Source organism: Alligator sinensis, unplaced genomic scaffold, assembly GCF_000455745.1.
Source record: "Alligator sinensis unplaced genomic scaffold, ASM45574v1 scaffold895_3, whole genome shotgun sequence".
NCBI lineage: Eukaryota > Metazoa > Chordata > Crocodylia > Alligatoridae > Alligator > Alligator sinensis.
The window spans coordinates 969,345-993,797 of record NW_005842210.1 but is presented as its reverse complement, the minus strand read 5'-3'; the positions used below and the strand labels follow the sequence as shown (position 1 = coordinate 993,797).

Genomic DNA, 24,453 nt, shown 5'->3' with positions numbered 1-24,453 from the left:
CTTGCTGAGAGTTCCTGATGTAGACACATAGGGCTACCAATTTATTGGTAATGTTAGAACAAAACATTAAAGTGAAAATATAGCAACTGGCCTAAGCAAAGAAGATCTGTGTGTGCCTTTTCTGTAGTGTAAGAGATGGAACCTCCTGCACATTACACTTTGTGATCCTTAATGCGTATGAATGTGTTGCAAGACTTTATTTTTATTGATTGGCTTAGCAGAAGCCTCGGAGGATTTACAGATTTATTATTCTTAGTTTGATAACACAGCCTCCACCCTAGGCCTGGCACTTTCCAAACACAAAAAGTGGCACAGTCCTTTATTCAAAAAAATATCCACACTAAAAATGCCTAACATACAGAAATCACTTCATCAGCCAGTGAAATGCAGCCAGACACCTCTGGCATCATGCAGAGCCAGCCACCTCTAGAAACATAGCAGCTATTATAACAGCGCCAGCAACACTACATAGACTGAGGAGGGAAGAATAGCAGAAAGCAGCTTGGCCAATTAAAGCAACAAGAGAGTTTAGCTAATAATCATCCAGACTGTAAAATGGCAAAGAGCGCAGGACAAAATGCCATTACTCTTGCGAAATGTGCACTCTGAGTTTCTGTGACTCAAGAGGGGTTTGGACTCTGCACTTCAGGATTAGGCTTTACCTGGGAGACGGCTCCCCTAGCAGCAGAGAGAGTATTATTTCACTACTGACTCAAAGTAATGAGTGACATCTTCTGAATCACCAACCCCACTTCCTGTAGCACTTTATTTTTCCTTCCAGGATTCCCATACTTGCCTGATATCACTTAGGTTAAGAGATCCTACCTAAATATATCTAACACTTTGGTCCAGATTCATCACTGGTACAACACAGTTGGCTGCAGTGGATGTAAAACAGGGATGAAACTAAGCCGCTCTATTTACTCTGATCCAAATAAAGTAAGCAATTGTAGAGCTAATTTTAAAAAGTTTGTTTTTGTTCAAGTGATGCCTCGCCAGTTACTACCACAGTCATTTGAGGGACAGTCAGTATTTCCACTACAATTTCATTTTGCAAGGTTTATCATTCTGACGTAAAATGGGCTTAGGACAGAAAAGTGCTATATAAAGTCTCAGCTCGGGAGCATATTCTTTATACCAGATTATTTTTGGGAGAAATAGAAAGAGCCAAAACTTGTCATATGGAAAAGGAGTTAAGCCCTGATCCTACAAAGGACTCCTAGGTGCTCAAAATTAAGCACAAGAGCATGTCCATTTAACTTTGACAGAATTAACATTAAGCCTGACCAAGGCCTCTGTGGCAAACAGTAGAAATAAATTCTGCCTCAAAAAACCTCATACAATAATATATACAGACAGAGTACATATGCATATCAGTCCTACAAATGCAGTGGATGTAGTAGCCTTGATAAAGAAGTTAAGACTAATTTCTCAACTATCTTCTAATACTTTGCACTCTTATAAATAAAACTATTTATCTGAAAATGTTGAGATGTTTCCCGAACATCATTCCAATGAAACTATTAACCCGCCTGTGCAAGGCATGCCTTTGTCCTTTGGTTATGATTAAAAGCAGTCTTGGCTTGTGTCATGATTTTCAGTGGTGCTGAGTGCCCACAGTCCTGGTTCAGTTCAGTTATGTGATCTGTAGACATACAGTGACTCTGAAGTCAAGCACCTAAACAGCTGGTATTGGGACTGTTCCCTGCCTTTTTGATGAGATGGATTTTACGATGTAATAGGTAATCTACATTTCGGTTGTATTTATTTTACCTGTCTTTCAGGGGCATAGGGATAGAGTGAAGTACAGAGCAGTGAAGCAAGCATTGGCTTGTTATTTGTGACCCTGCTGAAACTAAAATCTTACTTAATAGTCCAGTGCTCTAACAGCAGAAAAATCTGTCTCAAACATGTTTAACTTCAATAACATCTTATTTTGTCATTTCTCCCCACCCAAAGCCATAGAAATTGCAGTTACAAGGCACAACAATCCAGATAAAGACAGGGATTTAGAATAAACCCTGACATTATTGTCTTTTGATACTTAAAGCTAGATACTCTCACTGTACATAATATACTGTGAGCTATGGGAAAATGTTCTTACTCATCAAGATAAATGTCTCATGTAATAGTTTAAGTATTGATCTCTAGACCAATACAGTCCTGCACATTGTCAGCGTCTCAGGGTATAGCCATGCAAGCAATTTACTGGGGGAAGCACAGGGAGACCTTACTGCATCAGATGCTTATTGCATGCACCTTCTAAGCCAGGGGCGGGCAATTATTTTGGGTGGAGGGCTGTTTACTGAGTTTTGGCAAGCCATTGAGGGCCACATGACAAGCAGCCAGAGGCAGATAGCTATTAATTTTCTAAATTTTTTAGTGGCCCCGTGGGCCAGATAGAATGGCCTGGCGGGCCGCATCTGGCCCCTGGGCCACATTTTGCGCACTCCTGTTCTAACTTGTGGTGAGTCAAAGCTAAGCCATGTCAGTGTAGCCCCTCAATGACAAAGGGGTAAATTACTACAGTTTAGCTCAATGGCATATGAGCAGTGTCAAATGGAGCAGCTGATGCACAATAAAGCCCCAAGTCCTTCTATGGTAAACTGTTCAGCTGTCTATACCCTCAGAGACTGTAGAGCTTTTTGGTATCTGTCTGTAGATGGGGAAGTAAGGATACTTCATTCTATCTGAGATTCCTTCTATTTGAGGATAAAACAAACTAAGGGACAGAGGGCAGAGCAGATACCTATTATGGTTTGGTTGAAGCTTCCCTATTAGGAGCATATTATTTGTAACATGTAAATATAAGAAAAAAGAAAGCTTGCATGAAAATAGAGGGAAAGAATGATGGGAAATGGAAAGGACACTAGTGAAGGAAAAGGAATGATCTACAGACATCTTGAACCTATTTGTCAATGTTTGTGTCTCCTAATTAGATTCTCAGCTGCAGATACCACAAACCCACATCAACTATTCAAAGAAACTGCCTAACATCAACAAGTTTGATGAGCTGCATGCCAGTGCTGTATGCCAGTGGATATCATGGATATCAAAGTGAGGTTTTTTTGAAAGGAAAGAATATCAACACTTTATTATTTCATCTCCTACTTTACTGAGCTGTAAGCCCTGATAAACAATGTCAGTCATATTTAAAATAAAGATCTCCCTTTCAGTAACATCTATAAAAAATATATTTTGGCACTTGTCTTTTCTCTGTGTGGTCCATTTTTCCACAGCAATATCTAGGCTAAGAACACCCAGTGGCTATTAATCCCATAAAAACTTCAGCAAACTGTAATTACCCACTCAGATGGTTTTAATATTTACTTCCAGAGTGGAATAGAAAGAACATGATATAGACAGGTCTGATCATTCAAGTTCTCTGGAATGGAACATCTACATCTGTGTTGCATTTTGATCTCACCGAATAGAGCATTTTAAGGTTTCAGTCATTACCACAAAACTCTTACATAACATGGCAGAGCTAGTACATAGTGTGATATATTGAAACCTACCAGGACTGCAGAACAATAAGAAAGAAAAATGCCTCTTTCTCAAATTCAGGGCTGTTATGGAAAGTGTACATAGTTTCATAGTTGGTAGGGTCGGAAGGGACCTCAATAGATCATTGAGTCCGACCCCCTGCCCTGGGCAGGAAAGAGTGCTGGGGTCATATGACCCCAGCCAGGTGCTCTAGGGTCATAAGACCCCAGCCAGGTGCACCTCTAGCCTCCTCTTATAGACCCCCAAGGTAGGGGAGAGCACCACCTCCCTTGGAAGCCCATTCTAGATTCTGGCAACCCTTACCATAAAGAAGTTCTTCCTGATGTCCAACCTAAATCTGCTCTCCATCAGTTTGTGGCTGTTGTTCCCGGTTATTCCAAGGGGTGCCCTGGTAAAGAGAGCATTCTCCTATCCCTCCCCCCCCATGAATTTGTAAATGGCCACAAGATCACCTCACAGCCTTCTCCTGATGAGACTGAAGAGATCCAGGTCTCTCAATCTCTCCTTGTAGGGCCTTACCTGCAGGCCCCTAACCATATGAGTGGCTCCTCTCTGGACCCTCTCAAGGTTATCCACATTCTTTTTGAAGTGCGGCACCCAAAACTGGATGCAGTACTCCAGCTGCGGCCTGACCAATGCTGCGTAGAGGGGCAGTATCACCTCCCTGGACCTGTTCGTGATGCAACTGCTAATGCATGATAGAGTTTGGCTTTACTGATTACTTTGTCTCATTAACAGCTCATATTCATCTTAGAGTCAACTAGGACTCTGAGATCCCTTTCTGCCACCGTGCTGCTGAGAAAGTAATCACCTAGCCTATAGGTGTGTTGGTGATTCTTTCTCCCTAGATGCAGCACTTTGCATGTGTCTTTATTGAACTGCATGCTATTCTTTTCTGCCCACTTTTCCAACCTGTTCACATCCACCTGGATTCGATTCCCCCACTAGTGTGTTTACTTTACCCCATAATTTTGTGTCATCCATGAATTTGGACAGAGTGCTCTCCATGCCCTCATCAAAGTCGCTGATGAAGACACTGAATAGCACAGGTCCAAGCACCAAGCCTTGGGGGACCCCATTGTTCACATCTTTCCAGGTCTATACTGACCTGTCCACCACCACTTTCTGGGCGTGACCCTTAAGCCAATTTTCCACCCACCTGACTGTATAATCATCTATGTCACAGCTGCTCAGTTTGTTTATGAGAATAGGATGAGATACTGTAATGAAGGCCTTCTTAAAATCCAAGTAGATGACATCTACCTTGACTCCTGCATCTAAGCATTTTGTGACCTGGTCATAAAAAGAAACAAGGTTAGTCAGGCAGGATCTACCTGCTATGAAACCATGCTGGTTGCCCTTCAGCATTATTTTTCCTGCTGGACTCCCACACATGTGATCCTTAATAATTTTTTCAAAGGTTTTCCCAAGGATAGAGGTGAGACTAACTGCCCTATAATTACCCAGATCCTCCTTTCTCCCCTTGAAAATAGAGATCACATTGGCCCTTTTCCTGTCCTCTGGGACCTGTCCTGAGCACCACAAGCACTCAAACAGCCGTGCCAGTGGCTCTGCTATGACACTGGCCAATTCCTTCTGCACCCTTGGATGAAAATCATCTGGGCCTGCTGACTTAAACATATGCAGCTCCTTCAAGTGTCCCTTTACTGGGTCGGTGCTGACTGCTGGTGGGCTGGTGTTCCTCCTGTGCCTATCTATAATGCAATTGGGAGATTTGTCTTGATCCATGTTCAGGAATACAGAGCCAAAAAACTCACTGAAGAGTTCAGCCTTGTCCCTCCTATCTGTCACCAATTGCTCTATCCTGTCCTGTAGGGGTCCTATGTTACCCTGCGCCTTCTTTTTGCTCCCTATATACTTGAAGAAGGACTTTTTGCTGTCTTTAATTTTTGTTGCCAGCCTGAGTTCTAATGCTGCTTTGGCCTTCCTAACTGATTCCCTGCAAGTGAGAGCCAAGGAGGTATACTCCTCCTTGGTAGCTACCCACTGCTTCCACAGCCCGTATGCCTCTTTCTTTGCCCTTAGGCTTTCCTGGATTTCCCTGTTCAACCAAGAGGATTTCTTGGCCCCTTTGCCCCTTTTTGTGTGCAATGGAATTGTCTCCTTCTGTGCCTGAAGGATTGCTCCCTTGAGGAACGACCACCCTTCCTGTTTTCCTATCTCACCAATGCGCTTGATCTTCAATGCCTCACTAACTAATCTCCTAAGCACACTGAAGTTAGCCTTTCTGAAGTCTAGCACTTCTGACCTGCTGGCTACATTTCCCACCCTACGCCAGACAGTGAATTCAATCAATTGATGGTCACTATCCCCTAGGTTACCTTGTACCTGCAGATCCCCCGCCAGGTCATCCCCTGTAGCTAGCACCAAGTCAAGCAAGGCATTTCCCTTAGTGGGACCATATACTGTATTAGGTGGCGGTCCTGTATGCAGGTTAAGAACCTACGTAAGTGATTAGTTCTGGCTGACTGCTCCTCCCAGCAGATGTCAGGGTCATTTAGGTCACCCATGACAACCATTTCCCTTGACCGTATGGCCTCTGAGAGCTCCCTTGAGAATTCTAGGCCTAGCTCATCCTCCTGGTAGTGCGGGCTCTACTACAGACCGCCACACCAAGTCCCTTTCCCCCCAGCCTCCTTCTATTCTAACCCACATTACCTCAATTTGCCCCTCCTCTGATCCCATCTTGATTATAGATGTGTATTGCTCCTTAACATACACAAGTTTGTTTTAATTATATCCTCTAACTACTGTCCAGCAACATTTAATTTTCAGCAGGCTTTGATCTCTGCCTTAACTCTTAAAACCATTATCTAGAACAGTTTTAGAGCTCTCCTATTTGGGATGAGAAGTTAGAAGTACTGAAAGAAATAGGCATAGAATTAACTGGCAAATAATTCTGAACAGACAAATTCAAGGAAGTCATAAGTTTTTCTTAGTCAATTTTTAAATAGTAAAGGATACATAGGTTGAATAAAAAATTCAGTATAAATGACTGAAACTGCTCTAGTGACAGGCCTTTCAGGACTCTGTCTGTCAAATAGAACAACAAAGTGTTCTGGGCAGGGATCTACATGTGTCCCTGCATACATGGGACATGATCACAGTTGACTTAACTTTCTTTTGCTGAGGGGGAGAGATAGAGGGAGGGGGAGGGGGTATATAGATACAAGGGCTGGAAGACTGTCATATTGAAAAAGTCATCAAAACTCTTACTGAAAACTGTTATGCACAACCAACATTTTTCACTCACTAATATCACCATAAATATGAACTATGAGTACCCAAAGTAGTCATAAGTGTCATAAGGACTTCAAGCCAACCTGTCATGCACAACTTCTTAATGATGTCAGTAGAAGAACAGAGTATAGAACTGATGGCTTCTTTACTTTTCATTCCATCCAGGAAGAGCACGCACCAACTGCTGAAACTTCCTTAGCCTGACGAAGGGTTTTTGAACTCGAAAGCTTGCTTAATAACTACTCTCCAACTATTTGGGTTGGTCTAATAAAAGATATCAGATTCACTCAAGGAACCTTGTCTGCCTATGTCCTTAGACCAACACGGCTACAACCTACACCCCTGCAAAGAAATTTTGGGACACTTGTTTACTGTGTTTAATCAGACCATCTGGATTTTCAAGTTGCCTCTTCCCTCAACCAAAGCTTGGTGCTCTGAAGGGAGACAGGAGAGCATGAAAAGGGGAATTCTTGTAAGTGGCCCAGTAATTCTTAGCAAGACAACTAAGATCTTCAGAGGTAGCTCTCCAAGAAAGAAAAGAGACATCCCAATAGCCACTCAATTATTATGCAGTATATGTAATACTATCCACAATGTGTGTGTATGTGTGTGTGTGCACGCACAAATTTTTAAATAAAGTGAAAAAAATCTTTCTGCATCTAAGACTGCAAATAGAACAAACTGCCAATGGGCTGTGTTGGGTTCAGCTTTGCTGTTCATATTTAAGGCTTGGCATATCACCTATCTTGCAGGGTTTGCTTAGGAAAAAGAAAATTAAATCAGAGGGTTCCTGTTTCCTGGGGTCATGCAATGCCCTAAACAGGGTGGGTAGGAAAGTGGGTTGATGGAGCTTTCTTCCTCATCACATACACCTGCATGCTTCACTCTATAAATAGAACAGTGGATATACAGAGGATCCACACCTGCAATCCCCAGGAGGTATTATTATACCTGACAGCACTATCCCTGCAGCAGGAAGCTATCTCAGTTTGTAAACCCCTTAGAGTAGGGAGGGTATCCATTCTTATCTTTGGCCTAAGCCTCCTCTGGGGTTGACTAAGAAAGCTTGTAGTGTTTGAGAATCAAGTCTGCCTAGCTGGCCACTCTACTTCCTAGCTGCCTTATGCTGCTGAAGTGATTAGAGGCGTAGGAGGCAAGAATTACCTGAAAAGGCTGAACTAGGGTTATTTAGTCTGGAGAAGCAGAGACAGAGGGGACATTTGGTAACATTCTCAAATGCCGGAAGGGTGATTACAGAGAGGATAGATATGGTCTTTTTTCTGTTGCTGTAGAGGACAGGACTAGGGGCAGTGGCATCAAGCTGCAGCAGGGGAAATTTAGGTTGGAGATTTGGAGGAACTTTCTGACTCTCAGAGTGATCGAGCATTGGAACAGATTACCTAAAGAAATGTATTTGTCCATGGACTCATCCCAGAAATACAGCAGCTTGGGCTGAAGCAAAAACCAGTACTCACCAGAGGCTGCCCAAATGTGAGTGCTCCATTGATCACAAATACCCCCTAAAAATATGCCCTTGTTATTGCTAAGTAAAGTTTCCAAAGCAGCTGTCAAAATAGTATCTAAGTATATTTAGGCTGAAGATGTTGTCAAGCAACATAATATATTTCTGGTTACAAAGGCAGGGATTCGTTTTACAGTGATATCTTCTTAGGTCTCCAGTCACATTTAACCAAATGCTTTTGTTATGAACAACAGGAATACTGTACCTAAAAGCTTTTACAGAGAAAGGGTCAGTTCCAGTGAAACACTGCTGATGCAGAAAACTGTCATATCTATTCAGTCCATTACACTGATCAACAGCAGTTCAGGAAGAGCCTTGTCTTAACAATTATACTCTATTTTTTAATCTCTTGTGATGATGTAGTATACAAAATATTTTAAAGATAAGATTCTGAGGCAAAAGGAGAAGGGCTCAGGGGGATACGTAACCAAAACAAAACATTGCAATGATCAGAACTTTGGAGTAATTAGGCACTGTAGAAATGTATAGGAAGGGGCAGCCTTTGCCATTTAAGGCAGCTTGGGGGGTGGGGGGGTTTTAATTAGAGCAGTTCCCAGAGAGTCACTCTAATTAAAATGCTATGGCATCATGCGTATTAAGCCCCTATGCATTTAAAAATGGCTGCAGAATGCTTTAACTAAATTTGATGAGTTTTAGTTAAAGCCCTGCCCCTCCCCCTCTGCTCCCCCGTCGACATTTTGAAATGCACAGGGGCTTAATAGATGTGATGCTGTGGTGATGCTAGAGCATTCTAATTAGAATGCAGAGCAGACTCAATTAATTGGGTCTGCTCCAACATGTTCTAATTAGAATGTCTTGGAGCATGTGTATAGGCAGCCTAATGCATGCTTATGTTCTAAACTGCTCAACCAGTTAACATGCAGGGCATGAGAAAACAGGAAGATAATGACAAAGCCAAGAAGTTATCACAGGTCTTCCGAGTCCAAGCACAGAGCCTCTCCTAAAGTAAAAGATTTCTATTAAGTTTGGGCTAAGTTTTGATTTTAAACTCTTAACAAGAAGTTTACAGTATTATTGTTTTCTTGATGGGGAAGATGCTTCCCATTTTTTAAGAAGTCGATCAATTTCTTAGATTCGACTTCTGCGCTTGGATGCACAGGAAAGCATAATGTGTTCCTCATTATCATTAAAGTTTACAAAGAACATTTTAATTTATATGACTTTTGGTTTACTTTAAAAAAAAGTAATTGATACATCAGAATGAATTAACTGATCCACTCATTTTTTTAACTCTATTAATTGTTTGCTGTTGCTAATTCCTTCAGATGGCTTGATTACACAAGAGCTTTCTTTGATAAACTACTACATACAATATAATATTGAGGTTGCACAGCCAGTACTCAGAAGTTAGGAAATACCAGGTTTACAGTTGCCCAGACGTCCTGCGTTCTGAAATTTTGTGTGTTCATCCTCTGTACTGAATAAAGTAGGATGATGGCACAAGGCTGCAGAATTACGAACGCTGGGCAACTGCAAATTCAGTGGTTCCTAACTTCTGAGTTCTTGGCTTTTGTCACCTAAACAAGCCCTGAATTGAAGGCAGAACTTTGAAAAATATTAGTTGGTCACATTATTATGGGTTATATTGTAATAATGCTCATGCAAAATAAGGTGGAATTAAAGTTTTCTACACAACCATAAAGCTGTCATTTCTTAACTTTTAAGTGCTTTACCTTGCAACCTAAAAAATATGAATCCTTTTCTAATATAATTTCTGACTTTATTTTTTTCAGGGGAAAAGATAAAAATAAATTCTATGTTTATTGGTAACAGCATCGAACCCTGACCTTTCGTAAAACAGAAATTTAGAGGACTGTTAGTCTATTCTTCAAACCACTAACCAGAGACACACTAGATTAACATTAAGTACCAGCAGGAGAAGTCATTTACTGTGGGGATGGCTGGATGGGTGGTGTGAGGCACTCTGTTCTAGTCAATCTGCTACCCCAGTAAGATATTCAGCCCTACCAGCCTCTCCACTCAGCAATGGCTACTGCTGTAGTGGTAGCCTGGATGTCAGCAGGTTGGTATTCAGTTATTGTGGAGATAGTCTGCCAGTGTTTCCCTAAGAAATGCTAGAGAGAAAAGGGAAATTGTTATTTCCTGGAAAATAGGAGCAAACTGTAGTGGAAAAAAGAAAGGCCACTAATTATGCCAATGGATTCCCCTCTCAGCCAAAATGGAGGGCCTACTGTGAACAAGGAGGTGTTCAAGCTTTTAAAAAAGAGGTTACTTTTATAATGAAGGTTATCGAGCAGCCTCAATATACACGCATACTGCCTGTTTCCTATACATGTTTGAGAATCCTTGAGATAGATAGGAGGATTTCATTTCTTTCCCTCCTTCCCATTCAATCAATATTACAATATTAGGATGGATGAAATGGAGAACTCACTAGTGGTTTTATTAACATTGATATAAAAGTATTTCTGCACTGAACTTCAGTTGAAAAGGACATGAGCTCTGATCTGACCTATCAAAATGAATCAGAATACTAAATGTACAATGCAAATAATAAAATACAATGCCATGACTATTCCAGGAAAAAGACTGTCATCATAATAGCACATGCTCTCTCCAGGAGCTTTGATGTCTGGGAAGAACATTCCTTGCAAAACAATTATTTTTCTTACTTGGTTCATCTTTGGGGATTGCCAGACCTGGGTCTTTATTGCCTCAACAGACCACCGCAAAATTGAGACATGGAGGAGAAGTGCTCTTTCACGTGATTCTGTGAAAGATTTGGATTTTCCAAATGGCAGTTTACAGTTACATGTTTATTCCTTTCCAGTCAGTCAGCATTGCAAAAATAATAGGAGAGAAAAACAGAGGTTATGCTAATAGTTCCCAAGTGACTATCAAGAACATGCAGTTCCTGTCTCTCATGCAGATGACGGCAGATTTTCTTACGAAGCTAAAGAAAGAGGCAGTTTGGTTTTAAGGATCACTTGGAAGACATACATTTGTAACTTTCATATTTAGAAACAAAGATGTATCAGAAAGATTTTCTGCAAATAATTCTTTGAATTACTGGCAATTTTTATCATATCATCCAGAATGCACCCTCTAAAAGAGGTTATAAGGAATCTGCCCTCTAATCGTAGACTATGAGTTGAAAATCCCTTTAAGAAAGCAACTGCTTAAATAATGGCTTTCTTCCTCACAAGATAGAATTTCAGGCTCTCAGTCCCTCAACCTTGCTACCTGGATCAGCACCAACACCTAGAACATTTTCCTTTCTGTTACATAGAGTTCCTTTCTGTAGGTGACCACTTTAAAATGTAACCAAATCCATACAATTTGATGCGACTTTCATAGATTCATAGATGTTAGGGTCGGAAGGGACCTCAATAAATCATCGAGTCTGACCCCCTGCATAGGCAGGCAAGAGTGCTGGGTTCAGATGACCCCAGACTTTAACTAACTACCACTCAAGTTAAACAATTATTGCTAGTGTTCTGTTAGCTTGACTGCATACTCAAGTGTATGGGGCTATAATCTTGCTCAAACAATGGGCAGGGACCAACTATATCTGCTTCCTTGTTTGGAATATTGATAACATATAAATGTTGCATGTAATATTTAATATTAGTGATTTAATATTAAAAATAACCACTACCCTTTATGATTTCTCCCCGAGCAACTAGATATGCTTTTATGTTTCACATCAGTCTCAAGAGCTTCTAAACTAAACTTAACTCAGATTGATGAGCCATGTCAGAAGGAAAGCCCTCACGGGCAGAAAATCTTATTGCCTGGCAAAACTGCTGAACAGCCTTCATCAGAAACAATTTCAGATGGTTCTCAAAATCTCTGCTGCATTATTTTCTGTTTGAATTCAGGCTTATACCTACACAAAAAATGAAAAATTATCTTCAATGCTTAACATTTTCAAAGGCTGCTACAACATTAACTAACCTCATGACAGCTCTGAAATTCATTAGTAAATATTGTTCCCATTATACAGCTGGAAAAATGATCCTTCAGGGAAGAGTCCCATAGAATTTTAAAAGATATTAAACCATATGTTTCTTAGAAATGGATGGCAGTTCGATAGCTGTTACTTTTAAAAAGTCTATAGAAATAATTAAAGTAGTATACCAATTTAACAGTGCTTTTGCATCAATCCATAGAAATGCATAGGAAGAAGATAATATTCTATTACATGCTATAAAATAGCCCATGAAAGCAGTGGCAAAAGTTGTTGTTTTTTTAATTAAATGAAATACAATTTTATCATAAAGGGAAACTTAGAGACATTAAAGACTATACCTTATAATGGGCTAGGCACCTAGGATTAGTTACTTTTAGGCATTTGGCCCCTAGACAGGAGACAAGAGCCCAAACACTAGGCTTCCTATACAGTGCAGAGCAGCTGGGTGTCTCAGAAAAGTGATCCAAATTACTAGCATGTGAAGCCACCTAGAACAAGCCCATAGGAAATGCTCAGACTCCTTGGGCGTATCTACACAAGACGTTTACTGTGGAATTGTCTAATTAGCTCCACAGTAAATGTGTCAGCGTCTACGTGTGCAGCCCTCTTAGGCCACAGTAAACTAATAAACGCATCCATAGGTTAGTACTCGTAAACACAAGCACTGTCTTAAGGTGATGTTATTTAGTGTGCTGCAATGGGCATGTAGATGGTGATGGGGCAGGCTGGGGCATGAAGGTGCTTCAGTGGAGGCACTGGAGCATGGTCTGGATGTTTCTATGGGATATTCATGAAGTTGTTTCTCTTTTAAATGGTGAGTAAACTGACACTGCTTAGTTTATACCAATGGGAATGGTGTACTTTACTGACAAGAGAGTGATACGACTTCCATAGTTAAGATGGGGATCTGTTATGTCAGGCCTAAGAGAAAGATTGCCTGGGATTGTAGTTTTGTTTGTGATTTTTTGGGCCTAGCTCAACACTGAGTTATGCCAATTTGTATCATTCCATTGAAATGAGCACAGTTAAGTGGCAAAATAGGTCCTATATATTTAATATACCTATAAACCATATTATGTGTATGATATATGCATTATGTGCATTGTGTGTGTGTATATACATATGCATGCATACACATACTTCTTCTTTTTAACAATTGCTCATCGACCCTTAGAATACCTAATTATGGAGTCAAGCTTATGTAATAGCTCTATTAAAGCCAGGGAAGAATGCCTCTGGCCCAGAGAACTTGAGGCCAATGTCACTCCTGTGCCATCTTTATAAACTTTACGAATGCCTTATTCTCAATCGCCTCTCACCTCATATTGAACAAGAACAAGCCAGATTCAGACCAGGCAAGTTCTGTGCTAACCAAATACACCCAGCATATAGCAGATGGATTCAAGAAAGGGATAACAGGTGCTGTGCTTGTAGACTTGGCAGCAGTAAATGATAGTGAACCACTGAAACCTGCTTGCCAAAATCTATGATATGATGCATAGCTACCACCTAGGGCCACTCATCTGATCTCTTTTGGAGAACAGACATTTTTACGTAGAAGTGTGCAAGAAACAGAGCCACTGGAGGTGACAACAAAATGGCCTTCCACAGAGCAGTGTGTTAGCACTGATCCTTCAACATATATACCAATGATCAACCTATACAAAGTGATATGAGAAGCTTCATATATGCTGATGATCTGTGCATCGTGTTGCAAGAAAAAGGCATTGCCACTGTTGAAAACAGATTGACATATGCACTGAGCAGCCTTTCAGATTATTACAATAAGAACTAGCCTCATGTCAATCCAACCAAGAGGCAGGTCACAGCCTTTCACCTATGCCATAGAGAAGCCAAGCAAAATTAAACATCACCTGGGATGGAATCCCACTGACTAATCACCCAAACCCTGTGTATTTGGGGGTTACATTGGACTGAACACTTACTTTCAAAGCAGATGTATAGAAGACAAAAGGGAAGATCAGCACCTGCAACAACATACTTTGAAAGTTGGTCACCTCAAAGTAGGGAACAAACCCAGCTACATTATAAACCATTGCTATTGCCTTGTGTTACTCCATTGCAGAGTATGTATGTCCAGTATGGGAATGATCAGTTCATGCCAAGAAACTAGACCTGGTTCTAAATGACAGCTGTTGTGAAGTAAGAGGATGTCTAAAGCCAACACCAAAGGATAACCCATGCTTACTGGCTAGTACTGCACCACCTGATATCAGAAGAAGGGTAGCAAGCCAAAAAGCAAGATCATGGCAGATGGAAGACTGCATGCATCCACTCTATGGTCACACAGGAGTAACCAAATAGCTTAAAGCGCGAAAGAGTTTTGTGACCAGTGTTGCACCTTGGACATGATGGCTGACCAGGTGTGACTGAGGTTCTGGAAGGAAAGATTACGTGCAACCAGTTACTCTGAAATGGACCTGGAACCCCAGAAGGACTTTCCCAGAGGGGCTGACACATACTGGTCAACATGGCAATGCCTGAACTACCTGCACAAGCAAACAGGAAGATCAAAAACAAACATGATCAAATGGGGACTACTCTAGTGACACCAATACGTACAGTGCAGTGCAGATGATGGAGCACCTACTCATTTGCCAACTCCTTGGTGAGACGTGTACAAAGGAGGACCTCACTGCAGCAATGGAAAGAGCCTTTGGTTGTTCACGATTCTGGAAAAAACATCTAGTTCATGACAAGGACATGAGAAGAAGGTATCTATATATTTAAATGCCCCCTCCTCTCCTCCAGGTATATGGTTCTCAAGAAGCTTTTTCCAAAGCTTATTGAAGACAATGGGAATCTTTCCATTGACTTCATTACATTTTGGATCCTATCCAAAATACAATTCAGGTACCCATCAACACTTTCTTCATCTTACTCACTCTCCTATTAGACTAAGCCGAAAGATAAAAAAGCAGCAACAGAAATCTCTCTTTAGTTAATCCAATACATATTACAGCGATGTCACCTCCATGTAAATGTCAGAAAGTCAGAACAAAGGACTAGAATAAAGATAGGCCCCAATGCAACAACCCCCAAACTTTGGGAAAAAATCAGACACAAATTCATAGATCAGACTGGATCATTTCAGTCATCAGTCTGACTCTCAGCATAATTCAGGTCATCAGATTTGACTGAACGAATCCTTGTATTAAGTTCCACACCTGTGGATGAAATAAGGCATCTCTTCTAGCAAATGCTTCAATCCTGATTTAAAAAAAAAAAGTACCATGGTCCTTGGTAGGCTGTTCCAATAATTAATTACCCTCATTGTTAAAACATCACATCACACTCAGAGTCTGAATATGTCTGGTTTTACTTCCAGCTACTAGAACTTGTTATACCTTTTTCTACTGTATTAAAGATTTCTCCATTATTAAATGTTCACTCTTTATGTAGATACTCATGCAATGGGATCAAATCATCTAAAATAAGCAGATTAGGCTCCCAGAGTCTTTCACAACAAGGCATGCTTTCTAATCCTCTAATTATCCTTTTGGCTGTTCTCTGAACTATTCCCACATCATTATCAACATCCTTCCTGAACTGTTGACAGCAGCACTGGACACTGTAATTCAGGCCAGTACCAAATACAAGGGTATTATAAGAACCTCCTCCAGTCCTCATTGAGATTCTGCTGTTTATAGAACACAGACTTTTTGGTCAAAGCGTCATAATCATGTTTGGTTGATTATCCTCCTTAAGTCTATCTCAGAGTCACTGCTTCCCAGGATAGGATCCCCCTCCATTAAGTATGACCAATGTTCTTTGTCCTCAATGTATTTTGTCATATTATGCAATTGCTTGATAATCTGGGTGCAAACCTGTATCAGTGACTATATTCTTTGTTACTAACCAACCCTCCAACTTTCACTGATAAAGTTGGATCAGTAATAGTTTTATGTTTTCTTCCAGATCTCTGCAAGCAAACAGGGACAGAAAACAGGGCAGGTTGCAAGCAGTTTGCTGGAAGCAAGAGGGGGAAGAAGTGGGAGAGGAAGAAGAAGAGAAGCCAGGCACCAGATCCTGCTCCTGGAAGGTAAGTGACCCAAGGCTGTCTGCATGTTTGACTTGCTAAGTGTTTGTTTGGTGGGTTGTGTGTTTGGGTGTGTGCTCTGAACAGCTGGGAGTGCTGCTAGCTGGGTGACTGCTGCCTGTATCTGACAAAAGCCTTAACGAAGTGGTAGAGCCAGTCCAGGCTCGGGAGAGTATAAAAGGAGACTCCCCAAGTAACCAGGGATTGAACAAACAGGTCAGTTTCCAAGCAGTTCACTGGCCAATTTGCCCCCCCAATTGCCCTCTCCCCCAACTTTGAAGGGGAACCTTTAAGGTAAGTTCTTTCTTTAATTAAATGTAACTAACATGCATATATTTAATTAATGGAGCTAAAACTCACCAGTTAGTCTAATACATATGCCTCTTGTTTAACTAGAGTCCAGAACTTGGGGAAGTTTGCTAGGGAGTTGCCCAGAAACTCTCTTTTTTACCTTCCTTCACTGTAAGCTTGGTGAGAAGAAGCAGGTTAGCAGGGAAAAAGGAACCTTTCAGGACCAAGGAGAAGTGAACAGGCCAGCTTATAGGAACATTTGCTAGGGAAGGCCTGCTTGGAGAGAGGGGCAGGAAAAGAGACACAGAGGATTTAAGAGAGATGGGTGGAGGATGTTGCAATGCTAGAGCCACTTCCACTGGCACTGCCAGCTCTTCCTCTGCTTGCGCTTGTGACGTGCCTATCCAAACAGGACTGCTCACTGTCAAGGCTCCCACCCAGGTCCTGGTTTGGTGCTGTGGAGACTGTGATTTGCAGGTTCCTTACAGTGACAGCCAGATGTGGGAGTGCCTGTGATGTGATGTGTCTTTTGATGGTGTTTTCAGGGAGCAGGCAAGAGAGCTACAGGAGGAGGTGGGGAGGCTCTGTCCTATCCTCCACCATGAGGACTTCATCAATTCAGTGCTGCAAAAGGTCTGCAGATGAAGGACTGCTAGAGGCAATGTTAGACAAGGAAGAGGACACCAGCTCCCAAGAAGATGGAAGTTGAAAGCTTGTGATCTCTGGCAGAAAGTGGAAGTCTTCATCTCCAGCTGCAATTGTTTTCCTGGAGAACAGATATGGACCCCTTGCAATAGAGGAGGAGGAGCACGTTCTGTCAGCGGTAGTCATGCCAGGCATCTCCAAGGTTGAGAGTATTGAGACTAGTGCCACCAAGGGGGAGCAATGGGTAGTGGTGGTTGGAGACTCTTTTCTTCATGGGATGGAAGCATCCATCTGCCAGCTTGACCTGTTGTCTTGGGATGTCTACTGCTTGCCCAGAGCCCAGATCCAAGATGTCATGGAAGGATTATTGAGACACATCTGGCCTTCTGACTACTACCCCATGCTGTACCGCATGTGGGCACCAGTGATACTTCCAGGGGTAACCTAAGCAGATCAAAAGTGATTACAGGGCTATGGGTGCAAAGGTGAAGAGGACAGGGGCTCAGGTGGTATTCTCCTTGATCCTTCCAGTCAAGGGGAAGGGCCTGGGCAGGAGTGGACACATCCTGAAAATCAATGCATGGCTGCACAGATGCTGCCACTAGCAGGGCTTTGGCTTCTTTGACCACAGGATGTTGTTCAAATAAGAAGGATTGCTAGGAACAGACAGGATCCAGATGATGAAGAGAGGGAAGATCATCTTCTCAGACAGGCCTGTTAGCCTAGCAAGGTTCACCAGGGGATGAAGTCCAAAGCCCCAAGGTAAGTAGGGAAGCAGGTGATCTGGAGGAAGTAGAAGCAGGAGTGGGCAACAGGGGAGGCCTTCTCATTCATCCTGAGAAAGTAGGGCAATCGGCTAGTCACCTCAGGTGCCTGCACATGAATGCATGGACCCTGGGAAACAAGCAGGAAGAATTGGAAGTCCTCGTACAGTCACGGAACTATGATGTGATTCAAATAACAGAGACTTGGTGGGAACTCACATGACTTGGACCACTGTCATGGATGGGTACAAACTGTTTAGGAAGCACAGGCAGGGAAGAAGAGAAGAAGAAGTTGCACTTTATGTAAAAGAGCTGTATGATTGCTCAGAGCTCCAGTATGAAACTGGAAATAGGCCCGTTGAAAGTCTCTGGCTTAGGGTCAGAGGGGAGAGCAACAAGGATGATGTTGTGCTGGGTGTCTCCTATAGACCACCAGACCAGGAGAATGAGGCTTTCTTCAAACAGCTAGCAGAAGTTTCCCAATCACAGGCCTTGGTACTCATGGAGATCTTCAATCACCCAGATATCTGCTAGGAGGGCAATACAGCAGTGCATAGGCAATCCAGGAAGTTTTGGGAAAGTGGGGACAACTGTTTGGTACAAGTGTTGCAGAGGCCAACTAAGGCCATGATTTTCTTGACCTGATGTTCACAAACAGGGAAGATTTGGTGGGGAATATAGTAGTGGATGGAAACTTGAGCAGCAGCCATCACGAGATGAGTGAATTCAGGATCCTGAAGGGAAGGAAGGAAGGCAGGCAGAGCACAGACCCTGAGCTTCAGAAAAGCGAACTTGATCTTATTCAGGGAACTGATGGGCAGGATCCTTGGGGAAGCCAGTCACAGAGGGAAAGGAGTGCAGGAGAGCTGGTTGTACTTTAAAGAAACCTTACTGTGGGCTCAGGAACAGACCGTCCCAATGTGCAGGAAGACTAGCAAGTATGACAGAAGACCAGCTTTCCTTAGCAGGGAATTCTTCAATTAACTAAAACACAAAAAGGAAATTTACAACAAGTGGAAACTTGGACAAGCGACTAAGGAGAAATATAAGAGGGATGAAATCAAGAAGTCCAAAGCACAATTGGAATTGCATAGACATGAAGGATAACAAGAAGGATTTCTAGAAGTATGTCAACAAGAACTGGAAAATCAGGTAAAGTGTGGGTCCCTTACTGTATGGGGGAGACAACCTAGCAATAGATGAGGAGGAAAAGGCTGAAGTACTTAAATCCTTTTTTTTACCTCCATGTTCACAGGCAAGGTCAGTACCCAGACAAGTGAAAATGGCAGCACAGTTTGGGGGGAAGGCAAGTAGTCAACAGTCACAAAAAAAGGTTAAGGTCTAGTTAGAAAAGCTGGATGTGTACAAGTCCAAGGGGCTAGACGCAATGCACCTGAAGGCGCTGAGGGAGTTGGCTGATGTGATTGCAGAGCTGCTGGCCATTCTCTTGGAAAAATCATGGTGATTGGGAGAGGCCCAGGATGACTGGAAAATGTCAAAGATAGAGTCCATTTTTAAGAATGGGAAGAAGGAGGATCTGGGGAACTACAGATTAGTCAGCCACAAGTCAGTCCCTGGAAAAATCATGGAGCAAATCCTCAAGGAATCCATTTCTAAGCCCTTGGGGGAGAAGAAGGTGACTAGGAGAAGTCAGCATGGATTCACCAAGGGCAAGTCATGCCTGACCAACCTGATTGCCTTCTCCAATGAGATGACTGCTCTGTGGATGTGGGGAGAGTAGTGGAAGTGATATAGTTTGACTTTAGCAAGGTTTTTCATACAGTGTCCCACAATATTCTCACAAGGAAATACTAATTGGATGAGTGGGCTGTAAGGTGGATTCAAAATGAGCTGGATCATTGGGATCAAAAGGTAGTAATATAATGGCTCCATGTCCAGTTGGCAGCCAGTATCAAGTGGAGTGCGATGCTTTGTCTAGCCAGGTCTTAAAAATCTCCAAGAATGGAGATTCCACAACCTCTCTGGGCAGCTTATTCCAGCGCTTTACTACCTTCCTAATGAGAACATTTTTCCTAATATCTAAACTAAATTTTCCTTGCTGTAACTTGAGACCATTTCTACTTGTTTTGTTATCTGCCACCACTGAGAACAGTCCAGCTCCATCCTCTTTGGAACCACCCTGCAGGTAGTTGAAGGCTGCTATTAAATCCCCACTTAGTTGTCTCTTCTCCAGACTAAATAAGCCCAGTTCCTTCAGTCTTTCCTCATAAGTCATGTGCCCCAGCCCCCTCAACATTTTTTGCCCTCTGCTGGACTCTCTCCAGTTTGTCCACATCTTTTCTGTAGCGGGGGGCCCAAAACTGTACACAGGACTCCAGATGTAGCCTCATCAGTGCCGAATAGAGAGGAAGAATAACTTCCCTTGATCCACTGGCAACGCTCCTACCAATGCAGCCCGGTATGCCATTAGCCTTCTTCACAACAATGGCAGACCTCTGGGTCATATTCAGCTTATTTTTCACTGCAACCCCCAGATCCTTTTCTGCAGAGCTGCTTCTTAGCCAGTTGGTCCCCAGCCTGTACCGGTGCATGGGACTGTTCCACCCTAAGTGCAGGGTTTTTCACTTCTCTTTATTGAACTTTATGAGATTTCTTTTGGTCCAATCAGGCTAGACTTGGCCCAAGTTCTCTGCTCCAGCCAAGCAGGGAGGCATGCTCTAGGGCCCCCTCCAGCATCTGGCCTGAGCCACTGCAGGCATGTATCTACATTTCTGGAAACAAAAGGGAATGTCTCTTCACTTGTTTATTGGTTCAATCTACACAACTTAGACCCATAAAGATTGAAGATTGAATTGATTCAGCCTCAGGCTTTTTGACTGTCTGTCAAGAAGAGAAGACTGAGGAAGGATTTAATAGCAGCCTTCAACTACTTGAAGCATGGTTACAAAGAGGATGAAATGAGGCTGTTTTCTGTGGTGGCAGATGACAGAACAAGGAGCAATGTTCTCAAGTTGCAGCAAGGTAAGTCTAGGTTAGATAATAGGAAAAACTCTCTCACAAGGAGGGTAGTAAAGCAGTGGAGCAACATATCCAGAGATGTTGTGGAATTTCCATCCTTGGAGAATTTTGGGCCTGGCTAGACAAAGCCATGGCTGGGATGCTTTAGTTGGGGATGGCCCTGTTTTGAGCAGGGGGTTGGATAGATGGCTTCCTGAGGTCCCTTCCAACCCTACTTTTCTTTGATTCTATAAATCTGTGATTCTATGAATATCCAGATAGGCATCATGATTCCCAGAAGGGATGCAGAATACAAGGCACTTAAATGCCTGATCAAATTACTAGAAAACATCCTGGAGAGAACAATACTGCTTTCAGTATTTGATGAATGGACCTTTAATTTGATTGAAGTTGCAGTGTCATTGGAATTGGTTAGCAGCCAGCTCCTCCTAGATTTTGAAGTCAGTGCCCATTTTCTTGAGGTATGCCTTCAATGCGTCCTTGTAGTGCTTCCTCTGGCAAGATTTCATAGACATTAGGGGCTGGACAGGACCTTGTGAGATCATCAAGTCCAGCCCCCTTGCCATAGGCAGGGAGTCCACCAGTGTCAAATGATCCCAGCAAGATAAGCATCCAAACATTTTTTTTGAATGAGTCCAGAGTAGGGGCTTGCACCACCTCTGGGGGGAATCTGTTCCAGACCCTGGATACTTTAACTGTAAAGGAGTTTTTCCTTATGTCCAGTCTAAATCGGCCTTCCAGATGTTTGTGGCTGTTAGACCTTGTTATCCCTGGGGGGGCCCTGGTGAACAACTGTTCTCCCAGATCCTAGTGCACACCCCATATATACTTACAGGCTACCACCAAGTCGCCCCCTGAGCCTTCTCTTCTCCAGGCTGAAGAGTCCCATGTCCTTCACCCTCTCCTCGTCAGGCTTGCTCTCTTGGCCTTTGATCATGAGGGTGGCTCTCCTTTGGACTTTCTCAAGCTTATCCATGTCCCTCCTGAAGTGGGGGGTCCGAAACTGGATGCAGTACTCCAGCTGCGGCCTCACTAAGGCTGAGCAAAGAGGGAGGAGGATGTCCTTCGTTTTGCTTGAGATGTATCAGTGGATTCATGCCAGCACTGGTTTGCCTTGCCAGCTACAACATTGCATTGGTGGCTCACGTTCATCTTGTGGCCAATCAAGACCCCAAGTTTCTTTCAGTCATGGTGCTAGTGAACGTAGCACTGCTGAGCCTATAAGTATGATGCTGGTTTTTCCTCCCAACGTGGAGCACCCTGCACTTCTTTATGTTGAATGCTATCAGGTTTTGGTCCACCCACCTTGTGAGTCTGTCCAGATCTCAGGCTGCAACTAACCCCTGGAGTACAGCACTTGTTTTGGGAGTCAAGAGTATGCCACCTGCACATGATGTTGGTCCAGTGAAGTTGGTACTTGTGTATTACTGATGCAATACTGATAACACTGTCTTTAGCAAGGATACTGGCATTTGTGTGGTGATCTTTCCATTTGATGCAAAGGATTTCCTGGAGACATCGTTGGTGATACCTCTGCAGGCTCTTGAGATGACAATGGTAGGTCGCTGATGTTTCACTTAAAGGAGAGTGGGGGTGATGACTGTGTTGTTGACCTATCTTGGTGTATTTCCAGAAATCAATAAAGATATGCCAAAGCAATTTCCCAAAGGAAGTGACAGCACACCAGTTCCTGTGCTGGATCTCTTCATCCACCACTGCCAGAACTCCAATAAACCCATACCTGCTTGGTCATATTTCTCCACTTAGTTACATTTTAAGGACTATTAAGTGGAGGTTGTGTCACTAACATGTGCTTGTCCTGCTCTCACCATACCTGAACACATACTTGAGGTATGACAGAGCATTGAGGTGCTTGGACACTTTGGTAATTAGGTCATCCAGACCAGGCTGTAATATAGCTCTGCCCCTTCTTGGATAGATATCCTTTACAAATAACATGTGACAGAATAATGGTAACTAACACAATGGCTTCCATCTCTCACTCTCTCTTCCTTACAGCATCCCTCGGTAAAACTCAAAATACTAATGCAGAAAACTCTTCCTGTTCAGGGGTTCAGCTTAATCTTTTTAGTCTCTGAATCTTTTTAGTCTCTCTCTGCTTATTTTCCATTCTTCTACAGACCCACCAGGCTTGCCTCCATTTCAAGACCCCTCCACAGGAGTCAACACCACTCCTGAGGTTTGCCCACCATTCTTCTGCCTGGCTTTTATCCAGGTCATTCCATAAACAGAGGACTCTGTATCTTTTTCTCGTGTATCTCCACAATCCCGGTTTTTCCACCACTTATGTCCTCCTTGAGCTGAGTCAACTGCAGGTGTAATAAAACGGTGCTAACATACTTCTCAGACTCTCTCTCAGTCACTGCCTAGCACAGTGTTATGTCAAGTAAGAAACTAGAATTATATAGAAATCAAAGTGTCATCAAGGTGTCACCAAGTGAAACGCCTTATTGCAGGGGTGTTAAACTCACCGTTCTTCAGAGGCAGGATCTGTACCATGGGACTCCTTGTGGGCTGGATCTGGATGTGGCAGCAGTAGGGGACAAGCAACAGTGGCCCAGAGGTTAACACAGCTGTTGCTACCCTCTACTATTGTCACATGTCCCCAGCAGGGCTGCACACTTTGCCCCTGAATTACTGGCCCCTCTAAGAGTCTTGGCTGCTTCCAGACATGGAAAATAAGTAAAACCAGTGCTTTACTTTAAACTCAGCACACTTCTGCACTGAGCCCAATGCATGCCCAGAAGAAGCAGAGTGTTAGTTGCACGCGGTTTTCCCAAAGTCTGTAGAGACTGAGCATTTTAGTGGGGCTTTTTTGGAGCTTTATCTAATAGCGGATTGAATTAGCTTTAGCTAAAAGTACAAAAAAGCCCTGCTGAAGTGGCTGATCTGTACAGATGCTGCGGAGCTGGGTCGAAGTAATGCGCTGCTGCTTCCAGTAAAGTGTGTCTTTTTCCCTGCCACATCTGTCAGTGCCCCTTGAAGGCCAAATGATATGACTATGCTGACCAGATCTAATCTGTGGGCTGCATGCTGCATTATAGGAATTTAAATATATTAGACTAACACTTTTACCTTTGTCAATCAAAGTGTATCAACTCACCTAAAATCTCATTTACCGTACAATCCCAGGGTTGGAAAACAGCCTTGAGGGTCATCTAGTTCAATCTCCTGCACTCTCTGCAAGGCAAAAAATAAGAAAGATGTCAATATCTGGATCTGAACTCTTTAATTCAGTCTCCTCTTTACTAAAAAGCAAAAGATGTATGAAATGGAAACCAGCACAGCTGCTGAGGACAGTCAGACACCATCTCAGCAGCCTCACTACACTAAAGACTTAGTGGCAACAGCAAGGTCACCAGTGCAAAACAGCAGCGGAGTTTGTCAAGCACACTGTATGCTGTATTGAGCAAAAAACTTTGCACCTCAGGGTGATTATCCAAAGGAA

General features: G+C 42.7%; 1 protein-coding gene across 1 annotated transcript in view; it reads right to left on the bottom strand.

Moving 5' to 3' along the window:
- The window catches only part of TNFRSF11B (TNF receptor superfamily member 11b), a 94,252-nt gene extending 70,074 nt beyond the window's left edge, over positions 1 to 24,178 (bottom strand). The window contains exon 1 of the mRNA XM_006026810.3: positions 24,109 to 24,178. The gene's annotated coding sequence lies outside the window, so the exon portion shown is untranslated. The remainder of the gene's footprint in view (positions 1 to 24,108) is intronic.
- Between the last annotated feature and the right edge of the window lie 275 nt (positions 24,179 to 24,453).